Source organism: Apteryx rowi, unplaced genomic scaffold (genome assembly GCF_003343035.1).
Source record: "Apteryx rowi isolate R43461 unplaced genomic scaffold, aptRow1 scaffold_842, whole genome shotgun sequence".
In the NCBI taxonomy this organism is placed as follows: domain Eukaryota; kingdom Metazoa; phylum Chordata; class Aves; order Apterygiformes; family Apterygidae; genus Apteryx; species Apteryx rowi.
The window spans coordinates 32,103-53,705 of record NW_020451141.1 but is presented as its reverse complement, the minus strand read 5'-3'; the positions used below and the strand labels follow the sequence as shown (position 1 = coordinate 53,705).

Sequence of the window (21,603 nt, the reverse complement as noted above, 5' to 3'; positions counted from 1 at the left end):
CACTGCAACAGCAGGGGCAGGACAGCAAGGCATCTGTCTCCTCCTCAGCTTATGGTCCAGCATATCAGTTAGTGCCARCCCACCTTTCTGCACTAATGTGTCAGGCTATGCCCTGTGACCAGTGAGGGTTTGCCATATATTTACTACTGTTAGCCCTTAGCAGAGGTAATCTTCTGAAGARCGAAGAGAAAAAAAAGAGAGAATGAAATCTTTAACCACTGTAGCTAAATCAGTGAGTGCCCATCCTCATGGGCTGTGTGGAGGAAGCCTTCTGCAAGGCTACGCATCCCATTGCAGACTCCCAGCACCAAAAACCTGGAGTCTCTAATGCATTATGTTCAGCATAACCCTCTACAAAATTGATGGTGGACCATTATAGTGTGATGTTATTAGGTATTTGACATGCGATSGATCCTTGAAAGAAAGAAATTGTATAAAAGAGAAAAGATGTTTATGCTCCTACAGTCTCCGAGATAGGATACGCTGCAACTGGGGAAGGCTCCTGCTATTTGTCTTGCGGAAGAGATGGAGGCATTCCTCCTCCTCCCACCCAAAAATGCCCCTCACACATGGATTATTGCCCATCTCAAGGCCATCACTCAATGTATTTACCATAAATAGCGATCTTTGTGTACAAGTGGGAATGAGGCTCCTCGCAGCCTTTCAACAGTTGCCGTATTCTGTGGCTCCATTTTCTCCGGTGACCTTCCTCTCCCGAGCCTGGTGTCAATGACAGGAGCTATACGGCGGATGGGGAAACAAGGAGTCTGCTCTGTCCAGCTGTCAGAAAGATGGAGTGAGAGGAGGGCAGGAGCATGGGGGTCTGACAGACATGTGGAGCCTGGGCATGCAGCACAAATCGTGGCCACCTGCTGGGACGCAACTCCAGCTGCAACCCAACAAGGGCAGTATTAATCCCACCCCCATGACATGTTTCTTTGCCTCTGTGTATCTGACTGAGGAGATCTCACTTAGAAATTTGCATCAGTGATTTGCTAAGGGTTTCTCCCCAAAGAATCACAATTTAATTGCTGTTATTATCTTCATAAAGCTGTCCAGAGTGTTTTTCCAGTTGTTATTTAAAGCTTATCTAAAAGACACTGATAGCAGTGGAATGTCTGGTTAAAAACTGCAGTCCTGGTATTCCACTAGCAGAGCTGTGGTAAAAATAATGGGTCTCTTAAATCAATCATCATCCTTCTCTAATTTATTGTATTGTTGTATTTTCAGATCTGTGCACGGCATACACAGCACATCATTACGAAAGAAATGCAGTTAGAAGATGTATAAAAAGACAACTGCAAACCAAGTTACTGTCAGCATTCTGTGGAAAAAAGATACTTTGACAAAGAATAAAAACCACACACACATATAATTTTTAAAAATACCTACTGACGAGAAACCTTTGTGTAAAAAGCAAGCCATCCAAAACGCATCCCCCAAAAGTACATTTTGCTGATGAAAAATAGTTTAAAAAGGAGCTCCAGCTCAGTAACTGCTTCAAAAATAACAGCATGAATAATGTGAATGTTTGGTGCCAACAAACAACTGCGCATGATACTATTAGGTGTATAGTCTATATATATTTTTCCTATCCTGTTTTGGTGTTGGGAAAAAGCTGGAAGCACAGAAGAAGTGATGAAAAGGCTATTTAAAAAAGATGGAGGAATTTTTTTTTCATTCAAATCCCTTGTTTCATCATATCGCCTGTGACTCATGAATGAAGGCTTAGAAAGCTACAGGAGGAGAAAAGACACACATCTCAGAAATACTTATGAGTGAAAAATTCACTATAGGATGGTTGTTTTCTCTTTAAATCAACTTCACTTTCTTTATTTAAAGAAATCATCCACAAACTGGTCACTATCACTATGAATTTGTTCCTGTGTTCCTAATTGCCTTAGGAATTGTTTGTTCAAACAGATTTTATACRTATCAGTTTACAAATTGTTCATTCAGAATATTTAGCAACTGTGACTTGTCAATTACTTGGCATTAAAAACTACATGTATCATTTCTACTTTGTAATTTGCTCTCCTATTTGCAAAGCCTATGTCAATTGCCTGAAAAAACATATCTACCGGGTTTTGAATCTCTCAGGATCACTTTAAATAAAGAGAAAAAGGGATAAGAGAATTTAAAGAATTTAATGTCTTTTTGTTTCCTCCTTCCACATAATCACCACATCCCCTTGTTATTTAGCCAATTACCTACAGTCTAGATTCCCATGTAGTTATATCCCATGTACACAAGAGCCCACACACCACTGTCCTTTGTAAAGGAAGGCAAAAAGGAAAGCGAGTGGAAAAAGCATTCATCCCCAGACCCATGGGATCCCTCCACCTCAGAGAGAGACTCAGGCTTTAACAGCAGCATCACACCAAGAAAAGAGTTCTCCCTACAAAGAAGTACATTTTTCTTCTAGTGCATTGAAACAATTAGGTAATTTCCTTCTCCTTCACTACAAATTGAATCAAATCTCTCAATAGCTCATTTTCCACAATTTCCATTATTTTCTCAGACATGTCTAAATTCATTTTACTGACCTGCCATACTCTTCAAATATCCAAGCACCTCCAGCACCTGAGCATTCAGCTCTACAGTTATTCCTTGAGTAATGCTTGGACATGTTTCAAGTTGACATTTTAGATTGCGTAGCTCATGGCACAGCACTTTGAAGATGTCTCCTCCCATTGCATCATGGAGTGACCCACTGTGGCAAAGGCTATTACTTCCTTTGAGACTATTGGGTCAGTAGTGCCTCATCGAATTTTACGGATTCCAAGGGGAAAAAAAGTAACTGCTGCATGCTCTTGGCTCTGAACTTTTCAGTACAACACATCTGAGGCACCTTCATCTACATATGCAGCTCTAAAGCCACATCTCCTTGGTGAACACTGCATGCATTGAATTCTGCTAACATAGGATGACAGACAAGTAACAACAGAAGCTACGTTGCCTCAGTGCTTGTCTTATCCTAAAATAAAATACTGTGTGATGGACTAGCCACAGCTGCACTTTTACAAAGAGCAGTCTGTGACTTCTAAGCAAAGCAGCTGAGAAGTTAAAAAAAAAAAAAACTCAACTTCCCCCTCCCCACTCATTTCCACACACATGTCAAATCTGAGGCCAAACTCCAATGACTAAAGTAGGCATATAACGAACAGTGATCTGATTTTCAGGAGCACTCATGTTGCCCAGGGATTTTGCTATTTCAGAACTGTGTTTCTTGGGAAATACAAAGGTTCAGCTTCTCTGAAAGTTGGGTACATTTGAGCAGGTGCCTTAATATTACAGTCTTTTAATGGCTTAATATCATAATTTGAGCATTTTGATTGAAGTTTCATTGAATTTCTCTGGAAAAGCAATTAGTTTTTCCAGAAATAATTTAATTTGAAAGTATAGTTCATTCAGTATATGAAAGTACATATATATGAAGTATATGAAAGTATAGATAGTATATGAAAGTCCATTCAGTATATGAAAGTATAGTCCATTTCCTTTCCCTACTCCCCCCCCCCAAAAAAAAAACCCAAGTACCCTCCCCTCTGTAGGTAGCTCACTGATATTAAAGACAGCAGCTTTTGAAGTTAGGGCCTGATTATCAAAAAACCCAAGGAAGTTAATGAATAAACTTCACTGGGTTCTGGATTGGTCTGAGGCAGAAGTAAGGCAATGCTGGATGGAAAGGGTGAATTGCACTAACCTCCTACTTCCTTTCCCCTCTTCCTCACTCTGCACCTTGTTGTGGCTAAGGTGGCAGGAACAGACTAATGGTTTCCTTCAAGGTATTTAAAGAGAGGTTTCAATTGCTTGAARACGGTTTAAAAAATTGTAATTCATAAGTGACTTTCAAAGGCTGGACACTGAAGGTTATGCAATGCTAGATATGAAGTTGTATAATCCTGTTTTTTATAAGTCAGCAGGAAAAATGTAAAATTCTCCTTTTGGCTTTCTCTAACTCTTAAGAAATCTGATGCAGCACAAATCAATACATTCTCAAGACAGCGTTTCATGGAAAATGTAAATCCTAATGTTATCTGAGATTTGGGTTGTACAAACTTGAGCAAATTGCAGAAACTATAATCCAGGCTGTGAATCACTGCTGCGGATCTAATCGGTACCACTCTCCTCTGTCCATCAGCTGTGCTGCTTGTGAAGCAGTGGAAGGATGGATTACACACAGCTTCTGCTTTTCTCCACTGGCATGCCCTGATGCTTAGAAACTCTAGTGTGACCAAACAGTTAATCAGAAACAAATCCTGGTAGCTTGTCTCTCTCTCATGTGTGTAAATATCTTGACCCCTCCTACAAGAGGAGGTTCAGCAGCTCACGCCTAGCACACATCTACCTCTAACTTTTAAAACAAAAATTGTCACAAGGGGACAGACTGCTTAGGGACTGTGATTAGAAGAAAGCTCACTAATACAACAAATGGTCGAGCAGACAACACAAATCAACAGATGCCAAACTAAGTGAAGCCTGATACAGAACAAAAGGCCTGCCTCCTCAAATGTGGGATAGGGCTGCAGTGCCCAGACAGTCACACATACCAGATTGCCAACCATGCAGAATGAAATCCCCCAGAGACCGGTTTCATCATAAGCAGCAGCTGACTGGTAATGACTGACTGGACGGCTGATGAGATAGTTCATTCCTCTGTTCCTCAGTCCCTCAGAGACAGCCGCAATGGTCGCAGTCGATGCAAACTGCAACTTTTGTCATTAGTGCCTGTGCTATGTGTTTGTGTAATATGAACTCACACTCGCAGGGAATCAGACTTATGCCAACATCTTTGTTGACGTAGTCCACCACAAGGCAGGAAGAAATTTTTATATCAAGATGATAAAAAACATGAATCCCAAATGAATCCCTGAATCCCAAAATGTGGTCTGAACAAGTCTATACAAGTTTAGAGAACACAAATAGGTCTGGCCTCCTTTTGCTAGGATCAGGTAGTGCTTTGAAATAGTGCAATTACCAAGCAGTGATAAATACATCTGACCTCACATATCTACGTTATAATCGCCACCACTGCTGCCACAATTTTAAGACCTTTATTTGACAGCAGAGATGCAAGCCTGGATGCCTGCATGTGTATGTTTTTAGTTCCTTTATGATCCTTTTGCTTTTTAAGCAGACTGCTATAGACATTTTAATGGTTCAGAGAGGGAAGTCTCACAGCAAACACATGATACAAGACAGGAATTCTAAAGGTCCTGGGAAGAAAGGAAAGCAACAGAGTCAGAGAGAAATTTCTTATAAGGCAAGAACTCCTAAAAAGAATGCAATGAAATCCTCTGATGTGAAGTCTTCTTCAAAAGGTTGGCATGCTTCTCCAAACCCAACCATACTGCTAATCTGAAAAGATCATGCAGAAAAGTCCTAGTGAAGCAAGTGACAGGATAAACCAGCTTACAAAAAGGTGGACACAGGAGGGAAGGATGTATGAGACACTCAAGCAAGAGAGGAACTGTCAGCTTGGAAGTCTAATTCTATATAATGGTTCTAATAAAACCAGGAGAGTCACCAAAGACTTCCCAGAAAACAAAAATTTCACTGTGTGTATGCTTTTTGGTTTGCTTACGTGCTGTCGCTAGCTCCATGCTCACATACTACCCATCCACTCCTCTCTTTTAAAGACCCACACATTTTAAAGGGCTATGTAATTATATTTCCTCATAGCAGCAGACAGTTTTAAAAAGAATATCAGACAAGCCAAGGGAACAAACTCTTCTTGGACAACTTCCCATCACTGTTATTTTCATTAAAAAGCAGGGAGAGCATTGGTGCACCGAGCTGTTTGCACTATGTGCCTGACTCAGGAAACAAGCAGTTTGTTATTATGGTTATTTCTGGCAATTCAGGCCATTACTACTCTGAAACATAAAGCAATTCCTATTTCACCTCAAGTACTAGTCTACAGATTCAAAATATGTGTGCTAAGTCTTAATCTACAGGGTGTCCCACCTGACTGACTAGGAAATAAATCCAAACAGAGCACAGCAAAAAATTACAATAAGTTGCCTGCATCACTTCAGGCTATATTCATCAGGTGATGGCTTATGAGTACTGCATACTGAAAACACACAGGAGCTGGGTATTGTGAATTCTAAGCCACTGCCCATCATTTCCCTTTACTCCAAGTTCCTTTAAAAAAGGCCGGATCCTCAACTGCTGTTAATTAGCAGAGTCTCATTCAAGCTGATGCTGAATTAAGCAGGTTAAGATCTGAACCCTGGCTCAAGCAGCATACTCTCTCCTCCATAATTACAGCTGAGAAGCCCATCACTGTTTAAATACCCAAAGACTTTAAAATCCACATGCTCACAAAGATTTCTTAGAGATTTCACGTGGGTCAGTGTGGGATGCGTGTACCAGACTTGGCGGCATTTACCTAGGTGGATCCTAGAGATGAGTGTACCAACAAACGCTTGGAGATGTTTTTGGTAAAATTAGTCATCTTAACAATTTATTTTTCTGTGTGATGATCAAATTGTGGCTATGGTTCTCCTCCATCCCTCCACATTTCAGTCTTGATCACTTAACACACCCAGAAGCTACTGTATGACAACCATTACTTTTTGGGGAAATAAAACTGGAAGCAATATCCTTAAAATCACCATTTTTAAAATATGGGATGTTGCCACCACACTACCTCAGCACTTTTCCTATGCGCAGCTCCCCATTTACCATTCACATACCCCACCTTACCTCTTGACTCATTATAACCCCTCTCTGCTTGCAGTCCAAGGTAAGCAGTTCTAAGCCAATCCAGGCAGTTGTGAAGAAAAGGGTGAGGTGGGGCAATTTTCCATATTTCAGCCTGAAAACTTGCATGATGTATTAAAAACATACCAGAAAAGTTTGTATGCCTGTACTTTATCACAGGATGCAGGATTTCAAGCTAAAACGTGGAAAAGCCTGTATTATATGAGAAGTCTGCCAACGCTAGGAGTTCACCCATAAAGTGGATTACTCTGTGCAGTCACAGAGGTTTTCTAGACTACTCATTTTCACTTGAGCTGGTTGCTCAAGGGGATGTTCAGACAATACTTAATGCCTTTGAACCTCACCTACAACTAGCCAATGTCAGTTCAAACCTGACCATTGGCAGAAAACAGGGGGGAAAAAAAAAGGAAAGAGAAGAGAGGCATGTTATAATGGTCTGCCTCTGTCAAAGGAGGTTGCAGTCTGAAAGAAAACAAATCAGCAAAGCAGAAAACTCAGATGGTGCTGAACCTAAATAAACGGCACAGGTGCCAGGGGGAGAAGTGAGAGCTGTGCTGGGAGGCAGGGGAGGTCTGGGGAAGGGCACTGGGGATGGGCAGCTGGGATGGCAGGGGAGGGATGTCGGGGGTAGGAACTGGAGCGGCACAGCCGTACACCCTGCCGCACCAGGGTGCCAGGCAGGGGAAGGCATGGGAATGCTACGTCTTTCCTGGCCCTTCCCTGTCCCAAACAGGACCTTGCCCTGAGTCCCACCTAGTGAAGGCTGTGACTGTCCCTCCTCACAAGAGCTAGCCAGCTTTCTGGGAGCTAGTGCAAAACGTGGRGTGCCAAGACTGAAAAGCACCTCATCAGTGCTTATCACAGTGTCCCAGGCACTGGTGCAGGGTTGGGAAAGGAGACACCGTCACCTGAGATGAAGGAAGGAGTTCACACCCCTCACTCCTCCTGTTTCTAGCTCTGTCTCTGCATAGGTATTTTCATTCAGCAGAATACATCTCATGGGGATGAGCTGGCTACTTCACACTTCTTCAAAAAACTCACTGTGCTTAAAGGTAAACAGTCCAAAATCCACAAGCACAGTCAGATTTCCTTGAAACCAATGGTGCAACATGAATTTGCCATCTAAATACATATATTTGCTATCACCTGAGTGATTTACAAAATGCATCCTAAAAAAATAAAATAATCTCCTTTGAGATCAAAATATTTTTGCTGGGGGCGTTTCTTTGTAATCTAGAGCTCCAGTCAAAACACAAAAGAACTCAGTCCTTCAACATTTATCACAGCTACCACTTAGTGCCTGTTACCTCCTAGGGGAGGCAATATAGAGCAGGGTGTTTGTCAAAGAATTGAGGATGTGCAAATCTAACACTGGGACTGGGTGGCCCCTGCAGGGTGCCCACCAAGGCTGTTCTGGCTGCTTCCCCATTTCAGCTGGAGTATGGGGCCTCATTCCCCCAAGCAGACCTGGCTGATTACCTGTCTCCGGATTTGGGGGCACAGCATGTACAAGCCTTTCTTCATCCCACCTTGTGCATATGCTAGGTCCTGGAAAGATCCTTCCCCAGCTCCCTGCTGTGATCAGAGACAGTCTACCTGCAGAGATCCAAACTGAGGGCCAGCAAGAGAAAACAAATTAAAAACCATTAAAAGCCAGGCAACACACATTAAAGACATAGTCTCTTCCCATTCGGGACAGGGAAGAGAGTGGGGTGGGTAGCTGGGCTTGTGATAAAGCAAGCCGAAGTCATGATTTGGAAAGCTTGGCTGAAATTGGGGCAGGGGATTTCACAGATGGGTGACATACAAGGAATGCAAGTTCTACTTACAGGTACAGTTAAATAACCCCAGAAGCATGCAAACCTCTAGCAAGCTGCTGCCTTTGATGCATATATAGCAATAGGTGCCAGATGACAAGGAGTTATTGACTCCTAAAATACTCAYGGGTTAAGAAGATGGGGAAGGAGGTGAGCTGGGAGTCACTGCCAGCAGTTGTGCRTGACAGTGGCCTGGAGAAAAAGGAAGAATCACTTGCCTTTGCTCACGTTTAATGTGACCTTTTTTTACATGGTGTCACATTAAGATTTAGGGAGCTAGTCCACCTTCATGGTTTCTTCACTCCACACTATGCAAGACACGATCACAGCACTTACCACGGTATGACCAAGCACCCAAGAGCGGGGAAGAAGCACAGAGCAGCCACCCAGCATCTCTACTCTAGCAGCAGTGTGTCAGCTGCTCCTGTAGCTAAAGCAGCACAAAAGAAACTCACTTCCAATTAAAATATTTCTCATTCATTAACAAGCAAAGGCAAAGAAACTAAATGAAGACTGCTCACATGCTGTAAGCTGTTTATAGCAAAGACGACCTTCCTATCATATTTAGTTTGGATCAATTCAATATAGCAAGCTGAAAGGGAAACTTTCCATAACCTATTGCCAGTCACTTGAATCAATGATTTCCAAAATGTGGGCCACGGACAGCTGGTTGGTCACATGTGGCTGGCACTCCTCCCTTCTCATTGCTACTTCAGCCTGAGCACAGCTAAAAATACACCAAATGGTTTCCTAGTATTGCTTTCTCATGTGATCACTAGCTAGTGTAGAAATAAGGATGTTAGAAAATTGAAGACATGAGAATGATGTTCCACACCTCAGGAGATAGTAAAGGGAGGAATACATCCTGTTGGAATACATCCCGTTGGGCAATTATGAGGTGCAAACCCCAAACTCCCTAGTAAAAAGAAAATAGATATGTGAAACAGTTAAACATACAGGAAAATTACATCACTCCAATTAAGGCTATTGATAAATGTGTAGGTTATTTGATTATTAAGGTTTATTTAATTTATTTATAAGCTATCACACGTTTGAGATATTAATCGAACAAATAATAATACATACAAAATGTGGGGTGGTTAGTATAACCTTACTTCATGGAATCTGCATGCAAGCATGACAGAGGAGAGATTTATGTTGTTTAAGACTGTAAGGTCTTAGGCCAAAAAGAYGTCTGAAAGGTTAGATCTTGGCAGTGGAATCCACCTCATCTAACTCAAGTTTTTTACAAGCATCCAGCGTAAGCTTGCCTGTGTCCCATCTGTGAGTGGGCAGGATGACTAGTGTAGCCCAAAAGTTGCCTAAAGTTGAGAGGGAAAACCTATTCCTACTACTACTGTATCCCCAGGAGCTCTGTTTTGCTCCTGTTCAGTGGATCCTCCAAAATCAGAGTGCAAAATGAGCAGTATAAGCAAAAACCTTGCATGGCTGAAAAGAATCAGGAAATCAGTGCCCAAAAGGCTGTGCTACTTGAGTGTCCTGATTGTCAGCTTGTCGTCTCCCTGGTTTTGTATCTGTATTCTCATCTTGTCCTGRGACTTCATAAGCTGTTTATACCAGGGACTGTGATTCTGCTCACCTAACATGGTGAGGGCCTGGACCACAGCGTATGCTTTCAGACACCCGTAGTAGAGATTTAACTGAAGGAAATGCAACTCTTCACAGACCAATTAAGAAACAACTGCACTAACTGAATACTTTGCCATTTTGGCACCTGAGAGTCGTACTGGGCAGCTGCAAGGCAATGCTGCATTTCACTTACTTGCAAAATCCTGCCAAGGCCCCAGAACTGCTGATCTTTGCATGACCCAAACATTTCCTACTCCTTCTGACCACACATTTTATGTCTAGTATGCTGTGGGTGGGATGCAATGTGGTACAGCCGTCTTGGGAAGCATATGGATCACAATGTATCCTTAGATACTTAATACCAGCAAAAAATGAGAAAACTGACCTGAACAGTTTGCCCGACAGCATAAGCCATTCACAGAGAGAGAGAAATTACAAAGGAGAAAAAAATGTGTTAAAGAAAAAGACATAAACCAGTCAAGCCTCTGTTCGTGTTCGCAACACTTCCTTTGCATTTGTTTTCCTTGACAAAAATTAGTGGTGCTGCTGTGAAGTTCCAGAGAGCCCTGAGCCTTATTGGGATAGTTTATTTGGAGCAGTATGCTGAAATACATGCTGTAATACACTGCAGATCCCTGACCACAGATTCCAGACAGGCCAGGATCCTTGGGAAGGCTGAGCAGTGATATCATAGACCACAACCCCGGCAGGGATCTGGGAGCCGGTTCCAAGAAGATCTCAGGCTGCAAGCAGGACAAATAAAGCTCTCTCACATGCTTTTCAGCCAGGCAGCTGCATGTAGTTCAGCAGGAAACTCTTTGCACTATGTGACCAGGTCACAGACATAAACAAAAGGGCACTGAGAGACTGAGTTGACAGCCTGGTTCTCATGTCCGTCTGTGTCATATTCATGTCACTAAAAATCAAATGCTCACAAGAGGAACTTGACATCAAATGCGCATGCTGCAAATTTTGTTATAAAGGGAACAGTAAAACATTCAAAAAATTCATGCAGTTGCAAAAGTTTTACTGCTACTACAACAATAGCTGAAGGGTAAGTTTTCAGCAAGAAGCAGACAGGAATTTAACCATGCTGCTCAGACTTAATCCCACTGAAATTTCTCTTTAAAAGGATCTAAGAGTAGAAGGCTGAACAAGCTAAACTGGTCTGTTCTTTTTAAGAGAAATAAATCTGGAGAAAAGAGCAGAAACTGTTAGAGTCATCTGACAGAAGGGAGGGAAGGCACATTGGGATCCTCCTGAGCCACCTCTGGAGGTGATTTACACCTACCATACTGGATTTAGATATTTAACAGGATTCAACTTCTATCAAAAAATGTGGGTTACTGAATCCCCATGAGCAGTCCAATGGAATAAGAAAGCAAGAACTGTAAAATGGTAGCAATGTGTTATGGGGAAAATTGGGACCCGCCTTATAGAAGCTGCAATACTATTATTACTGCAATACTGGAATTACTATTCACTCGCCTTCGCAGCACAACAATGAAGGGAAGGAAACAGGCTGGAAGGACATAGTTTAGAAGAATCTGTTAAATGCATTATAAAATAAGCTGCTATCAGAAGACTGTTGTTTAATTTATTCAAGTTTGTGTTTCATTCTTGTAGGAATCCTTCCACTACTAGGCACATCAATATGAAACATTTCATTGACTCCAGTAAAATAATCCTTTAAATAAACAATGAGGACTTTTCTTCCTTAACACAGGACAGGAAATGGTGTTAGGTCATGTCCCTATTCCTCTCCTGATTTCAATGACAGCCAGAGGGGTAGGCAGCAACTTCCCTAGCACAACAAATAATTTCTGCTGTTGCAGGAAGAAAAGTGCTATGAGGCCTCCTCCACCGCTTGCTGTTGGAGGCCTGCACACTTTAGGAAAACTTCCCAAGAAAATGAGTGGAAGAACATAGTGGCAAATGGCACTGGCTGAATCAGCAGTTTCCTGCATTTGAGCAAGCCTACGCTCACACAGTGCTTCAATGTGGAGGTGGGAGGATTTCCTTCTACCACATGTCTCTGGGCAGTGAGCTGCAGAGACCATCAGTATAACAGCATCCTCTTCCAGGTAGAATTACAACTCACCCTTGGGGTCAAAGCATAATGCTAAAAGCCAGTGGAAACTGCTTCCATGGGAAAGGTCCAAAGCCTATTGGACTGGGTAAGCATCTGGTTGTATTCTTGCTGTAGAGCTCAGGTTGAAAATCAGATCTAGCCCCAGAAATAGGACAAATAAGCTATTACCTAGGATAGCAGGTGACCCAGGAAGGGAAACAGTCCATCCATCACACCGAGCCAAAGCACCATTGGCTGGTGCTTTCTTGTGTGGGGAGAAAGCCAAGGACAGGCTGCTTGAATGACTGACCTCCATCTCCCCCTGTGATCAGAGACAAACCAGTTTCAATGCTCCTGCAGGAAAGAAAGCACTGCTGTGGGGAAACTGCCCTCTGAGCGGAGTGGCCAGCTCCCCATAAATTATCTTGCACTTATCCCGAGGGAGCAGACCCCCAGTTGTGCTGGACATCCACAGTCTGGCTTTGTATGACATGGCCTGTTGGATCGTGTTCTGACAACCATGAATCCCAAGACAGTTGCAAATCAGTCCTTAATCAACAGAAGTTCTGAAATTAAGGTAAAAACTTTAAGCGACCTGCCAAAGGTTGGATTTGTGTCAGCACCAAGATTAGAATACCAGACTAGCTGGCCTCCAGTCAAAGGTTCAACATAATTGCCCCCACCTATTCTATGTATAGATTATTTTATCTTATGCTCCCCCTTATTGCTATGCAACTGGGTGTCAGAGTGAAAACACAAACACTGGATCTGGGCCCACTGAACCGGATGTTGTGAGTGTTTTTCCCCATCTCGCTTGTCCAAAAGGAGGCTAAATTCAGTAATTAATGCTCAATCTGACTTTTCTGAAGTGTTTTTTGACACTGATTTCTTAGAAAGGCAACTCRTTGCAACTAGTTCCTAGAAAAACCTTGAATAATTCCATTTCAGAATGAACTGATTAAGACTTCCTGTATCAAAGCCAAGTATTGCCTCAAGCTGGAGGAAGAAGACCATAAACACTTTTTTTCATACCCAGTTCTAACCTTGCTTGAGAATAGATGTCAGTTCTGTGCCCATGAAGGCTTGCCTCCATGGTTTTTACTGTCATTACCTCGAAGTCAACAATTCTTAAAGAATTCTCAAAGGCTTTTCTCAAGATTTGGGATGATGGCATCATGTTTATCCCTGATCTAATCCTTCCTTATGGTTCCTCAAATCAGCGGTCAAGATCCCAGTTCCACAGATGTTATCTTTATTGGTATATATGAAAGTATTCTATATGACAGCATCTTGAAGACACTGAAAGTCATTTTTTCAGATGTGTCCTCAGGCAGCTTCCTGGCTATAGTAAGTCAATGAAAATTTGCCATTGACTTCACTCAGGCCAGTTTTTTTAGTGTTAGGAGTTTTGATCATCCTGATGACAAATCAGGGAAAAAATTTGCTCCAAGTTGAAGGCTTGTTTTCCACAGTGTCTTTCTCTCCTCATTATCTCCAGTGGTTAAAATAACAGAGATATAAATTCTCTCACTGAAGAGTTCTTCTTTCTCCTATTTTATGCTTTTGCTCCATACAAGTACCCCAAAAAATTGGTTTCCAGCTATTGGTTTAGCTCAGCTTCTTCAGAAATACAGGGAAAACTGCCACCAAAACCGCCTGTGAGGAAACAGGGCCTGCTGGTGCCATACTGCTTTCCTGTCGATATATTTTCCCCTTGCTAATTTATATATATATATATGTATTTTAACTGCATATACACAAATATAGAATTTGTACGTTTGGGACTTTACGTTACTTTCATTACAAAACCGYGTAAAAAAGACAGCAAATCAATTTCATAGTCAGTGCTCACGCAGCAGGAGACAATTCATACTGACATCTGATACCTGCTGGCTGCTGCTTCCAATTATGCAAGATGCTGGAGAGCAGGGCTGTCGAAATAACAGTGTCGATGGTGCAATCAAACTAGTTAAGATTCTAGAAGCGTGTTGTGCTTGGTTCAGAGCATCATCAAATTCCCACCGTAAGCAAAACAGTGACACCTACTCATTTTTTATTAACTTCTTAACTGGCAAAGAGATACACATTAATTCAGTGTAAAGCTGCATCTTTGGATATATAGCTGAGACTGCCCCGAGGCTAAAAATCAGAAGATTGGAAGGAATGTGAATGAAAAGTGAAATAAACATGACAAGGATTTATAATAATACATCCCTGCTAGATTCTACTACAAGGCTGCATTACAACCTTCAAGGCAGGATCATGCATACTGTTTGCCCCACGTCTTGCAATGCATTGGGGAATGTTGCCGTCATCAGATCAAACTTGGTGTCTTCGTGAAATTGGCTCACAACTTGTTGCTAGGATGAAAAGTAGAATAATAGGCTGGGATGTTGCTGAGGCATTAACCAATCAGCAGAGGCAGAAGGATACTCATCTCTGTGCAAAGCAGAAAGCAGAGGACAAGTTTGGCTGGAGCCACAGAGCAGCACAGCCACCTAGTCTACTCTCTTCTTACCTCCCTAAAAGCTGTAAGCAGAAAAGAAGGCTACTGTACTGGCAAAGCACATTGTCCTTCATGCCCACTGCCAACTCCCCAAAAAGAAGACCAACTAACAAAATTGCACATATTCACATACAAAAAACACATTGTCCTCATCCCTTCCAATTCCACTAGCATACCCTGATCCTTCAGGAGAACAAAATCATTCATATTCTCTTCCCAGGCTGAAGTTGAATATCTGATAAATATCCTGCTGCGTAAGCACTGTTTCCCTCCACCCTCCATATAAACACATCCTCATTCAGCTCAACTCTGTTGTCACCGAGCTTCCTTTAAATCTTTCCTTTCTTAAAGCATGAATCCTGCAATAGGAGAAAAGAATGACAAATGGAAAGAAATACAGTTACAGAACCTCCTTTAAGATTTCTGCAGTCAGTCTTTATGAGGCCATCTTAGGGGAGATGGGAAAAGAGTTTGATCATCTATAAGTTTCCCTGGTACACAGACAAATCATAGTTATTTTGATATGAAAATATGCCACAGATAGGTTTTTTTTTAAAAAAAAAACCTACAAAAATGCACTTGCCTTTAATATTTGGAAATCCTGTTACATTAACTCCCTCACCACCTCAAAGCCCTGGATACCTTGGCTTTACTGCTTGTATGCACAAGCCCACTAGCCTCGTTTAGAGGGAGACACAATTCTGAAGAAGATTCAGTCTTTCCTTTCCYTCCTTCCTTGCCTCTTTCCAGCAAGCTTCAAGATAAGACATCCTTCTGTGAGGGGATTATGGAGGCCAGCCTTGTCAGTCAATCTTGTGCCAGGTGGATCATAAACTTGCCTTGCCAAAAAAGCAGAGAATAGAGGCACAGGACATCAGTTTTGCACAGTCCGTGAAAGATTCCACCCAAAGCTCCACTTCACCTTAGCTTGTGAGTTAGCACAGCCAGAGACCTTCTCCCACAGATACTTCAGGGAAAATTATGGGCTACATCACTAACAGCTATCCCTAGGATTAATTATGTTACCCATAAAAAGTGCAGAGGATCCTGCTGAGATGGGGCAGTGGAGTAGCCCAGGCTGGTCCGTACAACACTGCTATAAAYCTGTAGTAACTTTCTGTATACTACCAGACCAGTCAAGTGATACAACCACTATGCACGTGCAAATATAAAAACACTTCCTAACTGGAGTGGTAGTGAATCTAGCTTTCAGCCTCCAGAAACAATTGAAATGTCTGTTTAGAAATATCTTCGTTCTGCAAGGAAGCATCATATAATATGCATGATCTTCACAGTCAATGCACAGTTACCAGTTTCCTTTAACAGACCAGGAAAGTGACTGCATGTCTCCAGTGGTAGCACCTATAGGAATAAACAGGAGTAAAAAAGGCCACAATTTGAACAATGTATAAAAAATCTTTGTTGAGATGACCTCTTCTAAAGAAAAATCATAGCATCAGGAGCATTCTGTTCTGAATTGGACAAAATCTGCTAGATGTAGAAATAGGTGGTTATATTAATGCTCTTAATATATTTACAGTAATCGTAAATGCCAACTGATGCTTTAAAATGCTTTCATTAAAGATTTTTAAATCTACTACATCTGTGTTAATCCTCAATTAATATGTTTTTAATACTCAATGGGGCTTTTTATTACCAGAACAAATAACTGTCTTATTAAATCTAAATTAAATGCATAGTTGGGACTGTAATTTAAAATGTTACTCTTAAATCTTTCAGACAATGAGACCTACGGCTAAATTAAGCTCAAATATAAAATTATTGCCAATGCCACATAATCATGCACCAAAGTCTCAGTCTCAATTACACTCCGGAGTACTTTCATTCAAACAATGGAAGGAGTTCAACAAAACTCCAACCTCAACACCTAAGCTCTCCACCTGTTTGAATCTTCCTTTAAACACACAGGAGGATATATTAAATCCTCAAATTATATCCAGTTCTGCTCACAGACGTAGATGGGAAAGTGCGCCAAAACTATTTAATTAATTATGGATGTTGAGCATGGTATTAATGGTGTGACACTGAATTCATATTTCAATGGCAGAATGTAGCACATAGATTCTATGAACAATTTGTTATGATGAGATAAAGAACAATGTATTCAGTTTAAACACCTTGACTGGAAAAAAGCTCATGCGCAGTCCAATTAATTGCTCAACTAATTATTCTTTTTTCTATAACAAACATCTTGCAACACATTAATATATATTTAATTTTGAGACTTACTGCTTCTAATAAAATTAGTACATATCTTAGGTCTAATATAAACAGAATTATAGCACATCTGGGAAATATTTAGCATTTAGCAATATCTTCTATAACATTAATCAGTTCTCTGACATTTTACTTCTCAAATTCTCTATCATACTGTCTATGTAATCATAATTTATTTTACCAGGATATTTCCAATCCAAATGTAAGTTAGTCAAAAACAGTTGGAAGTGGGGAGAAGAGGAGGCACTTTCTTGAATGAAAAATTTTTGTTAGAAACTTTTCCAAGAAACTCTCTAAAATAAAGACAGATCATGGCTTATTTTTCTTAACTCAAAAATCATTTTCCACTAAAAAAAAAAAAGTCTAAAACACACAGATAAGGAAGGAAACAAGATATAAATGTTCATTTTTGTCAGGGGTTCCACATAGAAAAAAAAATTCTGTGAAAATTTATTTCTAACAAGATCCCAGTTTTGTCAGACTTTCATTTTCCTGTCAAAAATTTTGACCATTTTTAACAGACATTAAAAGGTGTTAAAGGCTTGTACAACATGTTTGTATCTGGTCCTTACACTACAGGAACTTTTTTTCCAGCATCTAGACATTACAGTTCATGTTTATAGAAAAAAAAAAAAGACATAAGCATTTACTTCAACAAGATTATGTTATGTCTAAAATTAAATTATAAAGAACAAGAGTAATACCAATATGTGGATGTGCTGAAAAAAGCACAAGGGCTTGCAGTAATAAGATCACATAGGTAATTTCAGGCTCCAGTGCCTTACAAGTTCTGGGAGGCAGGATTTTGCTTGAAGAGGGAGTGACCAGGGAAGAAAGATCTAAGACTGGGCTGGAAATTTTTTAAAAATAGTTTCTCTCAGTGTGTTTTATTATTTATGCTTAGCCTCTCCTAGAACTACACTGTAGAGAGAACAAAGATGAGAGAGAGAGGAGCCAACCTTCAAAAATTTTCCCTCCTGGCAAAATTGGGTTTCGTTCTTAGGAYCATATTCAGCTCATCCTTCCTTCAGCAAACTCAGGCATCCCTAGTTTTTATGTACGTATTTTCAGACCTCTAAAACTCCACTGAATTCTGATTAATTGTCCAAAGACTGAATCAATAATAAATGAGATAATTGCAATCAGATGTCCCTGTGGAACTGTCACAAGGCTGACAAAGATTAGCCAGATACAGTAACAAGATATCACAAATTCTTACTTTTTCCTATAGAGTGCTTTATGTTTACACTGAACCTCAAGTTTCCACTGGTGGCTAACATACTCAATGTACGTGTCTTAGTTTCTACAAGGTTCATAAAATATTTAGTTCCATAATATTGGCCAAAGGAATAGAAAGAGAACCACAGATGACTCAGGTTCCTGCCCTCTGTTTCCACCCAGGTGCCTTCGTGGACTACGTGAAATAGGAGAGTAGGGTGGTGGACCATACTGTTAAGTACAGCCAGCTTCTATCAATGGAAGATCATACTTCCTTTTGAAAAACTGTATGATAAATGCATAGGCAAAAAAGTAAGTTGAAATGTCATGTCCCACTGTTTGGAAGGGGATAATGATAGATATATAGATTTTCATGTCTTGCACATTGTATTGCTAGTATAAATCATGAAAACATTGAATTAAGACATAAAGGGGAAAGAAAGAGAGAGAATAAGAAAAAAAGAAGGTGGTCTCATGAACCAGAGACGGGGAAACAAACTCACTGCTGCTGCAACAAAGTCGCTGAAGAGAGCGAGTGCTTCTTTCAAAGGAGCTTTACCCACCTACATCACAATTCAGTTTGGTCCATTGACTCTTCCTTCCTTAAATCAATTCCTAAAGGCTGCACTTTCAGTATGTTCTCTGCCACCAGGAAATWTTAGAAGCATTAGTGTGAACAGTGTGCTGAGGCTTATGATACGTGTCAAGGTCACACACGCRTATATGACTATTTGTGGTAAGGTATTGTTACTGACTGGAATCTTTTCCTTTACRGAAACGTTACAAGTGCACCACGGTTTTTAATGATGTGCTTTGACTGTGCCTCTCCTTAGATGAATAAGGGGAGAAGTAACATAAAAGAGCTCCCTCGGCAGTGAGAACTGGAGGCACAGTTCAGTCGCAGCACGGGGAGTTGCCAGGAGAATACCTGCAGCGCGTCCAGCACATTGTTAGCCCTGCATACGTACAGAGCGGGCAAGCTGCTATGAACACTATCAGATCTGGAAACCTTTTCTTGCATGCTTTCCGAATGTATCTATTCTGCTTCCAGCTTTTCCAGTGAGGAACTACTGTCCGGTGATAAAAATTCAGGACTGAAGAAAAGCCTTGCTTTACTCTGTCTCAAAACATTTGTATGACATGAAGCAACAAAAAGAAAAACAAAAGGAAATCATGCCTGGGCCTAAGATTTCTTCTCTGTAAAAACCGCTTTTATGCAAATAACTCCAAAATTTCAAAAATTTATACGCTCTCTGTGCTCACTTTTCATGGTATTTCTGACAGTCTAAATTCAGTTTTAGAGATACCAAGAGAGGGAATTTTAGACAAATATTCTTTATTAGTAGTTTATAATTAACATTAATTAAAGAAAAAATGTAAGGTGAATATTAATGAACAGTGATTTCTGAAATCAGGCACCTAGTCACAGAAGGTTACCTGTGTATCTGAACAACATGAATCAAAATGGATTAAATTTCTCAGTTCACCTATCCAATATGCCATACAAACTCCTAACAAACAGTCTAAAGAACAGGAATTAGTAATAATTATTTACAGGAAACATCAGGGAAGTGGAGGAAGTGCCACTGGGTGCTTCACAAAGAGAAAAAGCCAAAATCTGTAAAAGGAATTATTCACGGAGATCTTATACAAACTGGAAAAAACAGGTACCTGTCAAAATACAGCCAGGGTAATATAGTTAATTTGTAAATGTTTCAAGATCCTCAGTTGCCAGGTGCAACCATGATGCAAAATATTACTGTGATTCATTTGTTCTAATGGCACATATGCACTAAGAAGTTAAGCAAGTGTTTTATAATAAAAGTTTCCAAATGGCTATACATTCTGTATTTAACTGGCACATAACCAAACAAATATTGAGACTTCATGGTAACAAATTTGGTGTAAAAGTTTAGATAGATTAGAAAAATCAAAGATAGGAGGTTTTACCTATTTTGTGTCAAATCACAGCAGTTACACTCATTCTTTGAGAGCAAACAACAGCTAACATCTGACACTGCTGGGCAAAATGTCAAGCATCAGCTATATGTATCCCTCAATTTTTCCCTCTGAAAGGGAAGAAACAAGAATCTGAAAGTTTTTTTTTTTCTTTTCAGACCAGGCATCCTTCCAGGCTTTTCTGGAAATACACATTTTCTTTTGCTCAAGCCACTGAAGTGCCATCAAGGAGGCAAAAATTTCTCCTCCCAGCTTGTACAGCAGATGGGTCCTTGCCCATACTGAGCGCTGTTGCTGCAAGTGAAAACAGCCAGTAATGGCCAATGTGTGGCTCTTCCATGTGCAAGTGAGGAGCAAGCAGTGAGGAGTTTCCACAGTGCAGATCAAAGAGAGTGATTTTCTTCTGCTTGTTTAAGGATCCGAAGACTTTTCCCCAGAGTCTGGTTATTAAGAAAAATAGCTAGAAACAAGAGATGCCATGAACACTTTGTCAACTCCAGATCGTTCTGGCTTAAAGATGTTAAAGAGAGCTATTCCAGCTATGTCAGGCCAGTGCAGTGGTTTTGCTGATAGACTAAGGAGGAATAGTCTGTTCCAATTCATATGTATTGTGCTCCATAGAAAGCTGAATTTTGCCAGAAAAAATCCTACATGGAAAAGCTTTAACAGTGTTAAATACACCCAGTAAGTCAGTCTTGCCAGAGTGTGCTTTACTACTATAGAAGTAGAGACATGCTTATCAGTTTGGTTTGTTAATGTGGCTATTAAGAACAAACTAAAACCTCTTCAAGATGTGCTTATAAATACAGCTTTCTGAAAAACATGGCTATTCTGGTGCAGATGTAGAATAAGTGTCTCTGTGCCATGAATCAAGGGTACAGTTTGCAAATCCTGTCTGAGATTATGGACTCTTTGTAGACTGAAACCCCCATGAGTGTTTGCAATGAGCCCTCACCCTATATTCTTCAGAGTGGTGGCCACATCTCTGTCCCAGAACAGGTTGCTCAGTCATGACTGTCAGCACCGGAGTCAATCTTGACTTGAAGGAACAAAATTATAAAGAAACAGTTTTCTCCAAGGGCTGGAAAGAATGGAGCAGAGTGAGGGAAATAAACCTTGGTCAGGAGAGGGAGATAAGAAGCCATTCTCTTCTGTCGTAGGACACCCTTTTTCCTGCAGCGAAGCTAAAAGAGCTACTTCTGGAGAACACTGGACTGCAGAGGTTAGAAAAAGAGAGACTCCATGTTTCTATGATCTCAGCTCAGAAAACAAATCTAGAAAGACTCCATGCCACAAAAAATGTTCCTAGAAACCCAAAATCAGAGACAATCCCTGGCCTCCACCCAGATTAAGAAAGCTTGAAGACATGTGGCTCCAATTTTGGGGATATGCCACAGTGAGCTGGTGTGTTTCCAAGAGGGAGAGACTGAGCAGGCTATGACAGTGACATTTTTAACAGCTGTCGTCTTGCA

At 40.8% G+C, this 21,603-nt stretch overlaps 1 long non-coding RNA gene across 13 annotated transcripts in view; it reads right to left on the bottom strand.

The window, feature by feature from the left end:
- Nucleotides 1-21,603, bottom strand: part of LOC112977546 — a 90,786-nt gene that overhangs the window by 52,330 nt on the left and 16,853 nt on the right. Inside the window, exons 3-5 of one of the 13 annotated variants that reach the window (XR_003257544.1) lie at nucleotides 12,400-12,532; nucleotides 8,212-8,343; nucleotides 613-780 (exon numbers count right to left, since the gene is read on the bottom strand). The exons of 9 other annotated variants lie outside the window; for them this stretch is intronic. This is a non-coding gene — a long non-coding RNA (uncharacterized LOC112977546). The remainder of the gene's footprint in view (nucleotides 1-612; nucleotides 781-8,211; nucleotides 8,344-12,399; nucleotides 12,533-21,603) is intronic. 3 more of the 13 variants (XR_003257547.1, XR_003257546.1, XR_003257549.1) reach the window with 3 other exon arrangements.